Raw genomic sequence first — 6,111 nt, 5'->3', positions numbered from 1 at the left:
TCGGTGCCTCTGCGCTTCCCCGGCGGCCTCACCCTTCTTGTCTCCCCCCCTCCCCGACCCCCAGGTGGCCGCAGTCCCTTCTCACCCCTTTGTGCTCACTCTCCTCTCCTCCTTGAGCCCCCTCCCTCCTCTCTCCCCTCTGCCAGGCTCTCTTCCCTTCTCGGGTCCTCCGCTGCCCTTAATCTCAAGGCTTTTCCTTCACCTCTGGTAAAAGGAACTTCCTTCCTCTTTCTTTTCCTCTCTGATTTTTTCCTGCCCCCTCCTCACTTTCACTCTTTTCCCTCCTCCGCTCCTCTCCTCCTTCCTAACAGGGGAATTTCTATGGCGCCCTTTCCTAACTGTTGTCCCCTCCCCCGTGACACCTGGCCCGCACCCTGGGGAGGGTGCCCTCCCACAGGGGCCCCCTCTGCGTCCCACAGGGGCCCCCTCTGCCGTCTCCTCCACCGCCTCCCTGTCCCCCTACGGCTTCCCGTGCCTCCCCTCCGCGTCCCCTCTGACGCTCCCTCGCGGCTCAGCCTCTGTCCAGCGCTCTGCTTCTTGAGAAATTCTGGGAGCTCCTCGCTTCCCCTTTCACTGCTTCTGTGGCCCGGATGCGTCACATGGTGCCGTGGGGTGTTTAGGAGAAACGAAAGCCTGGGTCACAGGTCCCTGCCCGCCCAGCTTTCTAAAAATCTCCCTCTTCCCAGCCGACTGTCTGTCCCCACCCCCACCTCTGCCGCTTTTCTTGGAAACCGGAGGAACGCTTCATCTTTCGCTTTCATTTCTCCCTCACTTTCGCTGCATCCTCTTCCAGTCACCACCCGAAGGTAAAACGAGAGAACTGAAGAGGCCATAATCATCATTGGGTCCCACCTGTCCCCTTCTCAGATGCAGGGACCGAGGTCCGATGGAGCGGGGAGGAAGGACAGGGGTGACTGGTGTTCATAAGGGAACTAAGGGTCAGCTGCTGCCTGGGCTCCGGAGGGACAGGGGAAGCTCTCGAAATGCATTTCAGATTGCACAAACGCTCCTGCGAGGAAGGAAGTAGAGTCACAGGCAACAAGCGTGTGGCAGCATTGAGCACCCGCCCGTGGGTCGAGATTCAGAAGGACTCAGACCTCAGACTAAATCAAAACCAAGCCTCAGCACTCCGCTCCTCAGAGCCCTGCAGCGGGCTGGAGTTAAAAGCCAGCCCTCGCCGGACCTGAAAACCCAGCAGCATCTGACCCCTGCCTACCTCCAACCTAGTGACAGCTCCATGTCCACTCCAGTCCAGCCACACTGACCTTCTTTCTGCTCCTCTCGCTTGCCGAGCTCCTTCCTGCCACAGGGCCTCTGTCTCTGCTGTTCCTCCCGTCATAACTACGTTTCTTCCAGGTTATTACATGGCTGGCCTCTCTCCTCGTTACATTTCAGCTGAAATGTCTTCTCTTCCTCGCTCATCCTAAGTATGGATTCTCAGCACCCTCTCTCTGCCACGTTGTCCTGTTTTAAGGCCTTCAGAGCACATAATACTCATTCGATTACTGGTGTATTGTTTCTTGCAGTAGAAGACAAGTTCCGTCCGGTCAAAGACCTCAGGAAACTTTTTTTTTTTTTAAGACTTTATTTGTTTCGAGCAGGTTTAGGTTTACAACAAAATCGGGAGGGAGGTCCAGAGATCTCCCACACACCCCCTCACATGCACAGCCTCCCCGTTATCAACATCACTCGCCAGAGTGGCGCATTTTACCAAGGATGAACCTACACTGACACCTCATAATCCCCCAAGAGTTCACTCTAGGTGCTGTGCAGTCTGTGGGTTTGGACTCGTGTGTAACGACGTGCACCCGTCGTTACAGGATCACGCAGAGTAGTTTCACTGCCCTAACCCCCTCTGTGCTCTGCCGAATCGCCTCTCCCTCCCCCCGCCCCTGGCAACCCCTGATCTTTTCACTGTCTCCGTAGTTTTGCCTTTTCCAGAATGTCGTACAGTTGGAATCATACCATATGCAGACTTCACAGATTGGCTTCTTTCACTCAGTGATATGCATCTAAGTTTCCTCCACGTCTTTTCGTGGCTTGGTAGCTCATTTCTTTTTAGTGCTGAACAGTAGTCAATCTCTAGATGCACCACAGTTTGTCCATTCACCTACCGAAGGACATCTTGGTTGCTTCCAAGTTTTGGCGATTGTGAATAAAGCTGCTATAAACATCCGTGTGCAGGTTTTTTGTGGACATAGTTTTCATCTCCTTTGAGAAAATACCAAGGAGCACGATTGCTGGATTGTATGGTAAGAGTATGTTTAGTTTTGTAAAAAACCCACCAAACCGTTTTCCAAAGCAGCTGCATCATTTTGCGTTCCCACCAGCAATGAATGAGAGTTCCTGTTGCTCCACGTCCTCACCAGCGTTTGGTGGTGTCAGTGTGCTGGATTTCGGCCATTCTAATACGTGTATAGTGGTATCTTATTGTGGTTTTAGTTTGCATGTCTCTAACGACGTATGATGTGGAGCAACGTTTCATATGTTTATTTGCCATCCATATGTCTTGGTGAGGTGTCTGTTAAGGTCTTTGGCCCACTTTTTAAACAGGTTGTTTTCTGTTGAGTTTTAAGAGTTCGTTGTATGTTTTGGATAACAGTCCTTTATCCGATGTGTCTTTTGCAGAGCAGAATTTTTTATTTCAGTGAAATCCAGCTATCCATTATTTATTTCATGGATCATCCCTTTGGTGTCGTATCTAGAAAAACATCATCTAGGGGTATGTAGATTTTTGTCTAGCTTTACAATGTTATGTTTTACCTTTAGGTCTATGATCCATTTTGAGTAAACGTTTATGAAAGGTATAAAGTCTGTGTTTAGATTCATTTTCTGCATGTGGATGTCCAGTTATTACAGCATCATTTGTTGAAGACACTTCCTAACTTTTCAGTGTTTATGTCCAGTGACTGCCCAGTGCCTGACAATTAGTAGGTGCTCGATAAACATTCACTGAATAAATGAATGACGTGTCCCAAGCTAAGATTTGTAAGAATAGCATCAGGAAGGCCACAAGCTAACTTGGATGGAGACTTGCAGAAGTGATAGAGACCACCCAAAACTGGGTTGTTAAAATTTTATGTTGGGTAATAAGCCAAGCCGTGACAGGTAGGACAAGCCCATGCAGGAGTAAGGCACAGGGCAGAGTGACAGGGAGAAAGTACAGCTCTCCACCCTGGATTTTGTTCCAGTCACTTCAATCAGGGACAGTGCTCTGCATGAAGTGGGCAGAAACTGGGGTCTCCCAATCTCTCCCAGATGCTCTGACTCAGCTGCCTCCACCTCTACTTAGAGGAAGCTCAGGATGACCAAGGCGTAGTGACGAAGTGTATGTCACATCAGACTCATCTTCGTCCTGTCTTGGCAAGGGCACCAGGGTGGCGAATATGACAAATGCCATCCCAGAGGGCTGAGACTTGCGAATGAGAGCGCTAACCTGCCACCAGCGACCCTCAGGGTGTGGTAGATGAAGGGGAGGTCCCCTAAAAACAAGATGGCCGGCGAGGAAACACCAGGAGAGGAAAGCATCAAAGAAAAGAGGAGCCCAGTTTTTTTCTTTCTGTCTGGAGTGTCCCTGAAGTGCGTGGGGAACTAGGGTTGGGTGACTAGGGAAAGTCCCGGGAACCTGCTTAGCTGGGGACATCGTAGGGACAATTTGACTCTTGTAGATAGAGGAAGTAACGTTCTGAAGACATGTCTTTGACAATCATTACCAGTGTAAGGGGGCTGAGGAGCAGAACTTTAGTACCGAGGAGACCCAGGGTTGGTGGCCCATGACCGCATCCCACAAACGCAGGTGATTTGGCTCAGATAGCATTTGGCCTTATGGTGTGACGTGTGCATTCTTGCTTTTGTTATTGCTTTTTAACTTTCAAAAGGGTCTAAATTTAGTTCTCTCTTTATAAATTCAGATATGTTCACATAAAAATCTAGATTTCTGACTGCTCCTGAAACCGGGAAGGTTCTGGCAACTCCGGGCCAACGCGCGCTCACCTGGAGACAAGTCGTGGCCTCACTGCCTAACGCGGTGACATGCTAAAGTGGCCCTGCAGATGCCTCGGTTGATGGCTGGCGGAATGAGCCTCCTCACTGGCACATCTGGCAGCTACTGGTGAATGTGAGAAACAGAGGCTGCAGTGTCAAAAAGAATTCATGGAGGGATTCGGCTGAGAATGTTTTGTGGACGTGGCTTCTCCCAGGTCCCCCTTACAGCACTCCGCCAGGCCAGGTGAGAGATGTCAGGTTGTGAGAAGTCCCAAAGCGAGCCTTCCCTAACCTCTTAGGCCCCCAGCCCCACCTTCAAAGTCCCAGTGCAATTACATTACATGGTCGGGCAAGGAAGCGGTGACATAACGACACCTAAATCTAACTTCTAGTTTCCAGGTACGGTTTCTTAGCAGTACCCCATCATATCCCCCACAGGTCACACAGTCACTGTCAGCATCCTATACGCACAACCTCACTGCAGCTCTGTAAGGATGGTTAGGATGCGGCTCCTGCAGTAAAGTGAAGCTGGGCAATTCCAGGACTGCTGAGCAGGCATCGGTCGATGGAAATTTTCTGTGCTGGGGGGGGTGGGGGGGGAAGGGGTGGGGACAGGCTGACCTTGAGGGAGGGATCAATCCTAGCATGCCCTGGAGTGTCGCAGGGGCACCAGGCATTGCATTAACCTGCAGTTACAATATCCAGGCGGGGCTCCCAGTCTCAGAGAAGCATGTAGCTGCCACAGAATGCCTTCATGTGGCTGTGTTGCTGAGGGACAAGGTTGGAACTGCTGTTTTATTCCATTCCCATGACCACCAGGAGAGTCAGGGGCCTCTAAAGGAGTAGAACAGAGCAGACGGATGGCAGAAGCAAGGGGCAGAAACTCCCCTTGAGCCCTGCTGGCACCTCGATGTCAGACTTCCAGCCTCCAGGACGTGAGAGAATAAATTTCTATTGTCCAAGTCACCAAATTTGTGGCAATTTGTGACAGCAGCCACAGGGAGCTAATGCAGAAGAGATATGTCATCGGGGAGTGTGGTTTTACTATTGAACGCTATCATTACAGATTCAAATTCTCTCAGGAGAATTTGCGAAAGAAGGTGGTTGATGTGGATGAGGGTGACCCCATTTACAGATTGCACGAAGCTGGAAGGGGTAGTCCAAACTTCGCCCCTGGACTCAAGAAGACATCAGAGGGCAGCTCTATACGAATAAAGTGGACGGATTTGAAAGTCAGGCCTGCTTCTTGGGGCCCCCAAACCCAACTGGAAAAAGCCAGGATGACGTGGCTTAGCTGTGACAGGACAAAACAAGCTTTGGGGATTTTCATCAACGGTACATTCAGGATGAGTCAACATTGTTTGGGGCCTCCCTGAGCCACAGCATAATAGCAATCATCAAGGGGATGAAATTATAGCGATTTTTTTTTCCTTTCCCTAATTTTTCAGAGTTCCTCTAATGTGCTCCTAAGGCTTTGATTATTACAAATTTGGTATCAGGGGATATCACTGCCCAACTCCAGGCCCTACACGGGGTATTGGGTTCAGCAGGCACCACACTTATAGGTTCGGTGGGCAGTGATCAGGACGGGGAAAGGCCTTGGAAATCTATCCGTGGGAAAGAGGCAACTGGGCAGCATGTTTCTGTGGTCAGATCTCCCCAAGGCTGACCCTCGAGAGAGCTTCAGTGCCTCAGGCAATGCTTAGAAGAAGAACTAGACTGTTCTAGAGGCCAGGTTTCAGCTCCGAACACCATGGTTGGATCCTCGAAAGCACCAGTTCTCAAGGTGAGGTTCCCGGACCCCTACGAGTCCCTCAGACCCTTTAAGGTATCTGTGAGGTCAGAACTATCTTTACTATAATATAGTATGAAGACATAATTTGCCTGGGACCAAAGCAATAATGGGTAACACTCCTAATGCCGTAGCATGAATGAAAGCAGTCGCATTAAACGGTGCTAGTTTGAGTAGCCATTGACTTCATCACCCCCATGTACTCGGAGTAAAAACAGGGGGAGAAATTGCTAGTTCCTTAAGAATGTCCTCAATAAAGCGGTTAATATTATTAAATCACAATCTTTACATACATGTCTCTTTAATATTCTGTGATAAAATTGGAAGTCCACATA

Source organism: Pteropus medius, unplaced genomic scaffold (genome assembly GCF_902729225.1).
Source record: "Pteropus medius unplaced genomic scaffold, Ma_sr-lr_union100, whole genome shotgun sequence".
In the NCBI taxonomy this organism is placed as follows: domain Eukaryota; kingdom Metazoa; phylum Chordata; class Mammalia; order Chiroptera; family Pteropodidae; genus Pteropus; species Pteropus medius.
The sequence above is the reverse complement of the archived record's forward strand: the minus strand, read 5'-3'. Positions refer to the sequence as shown.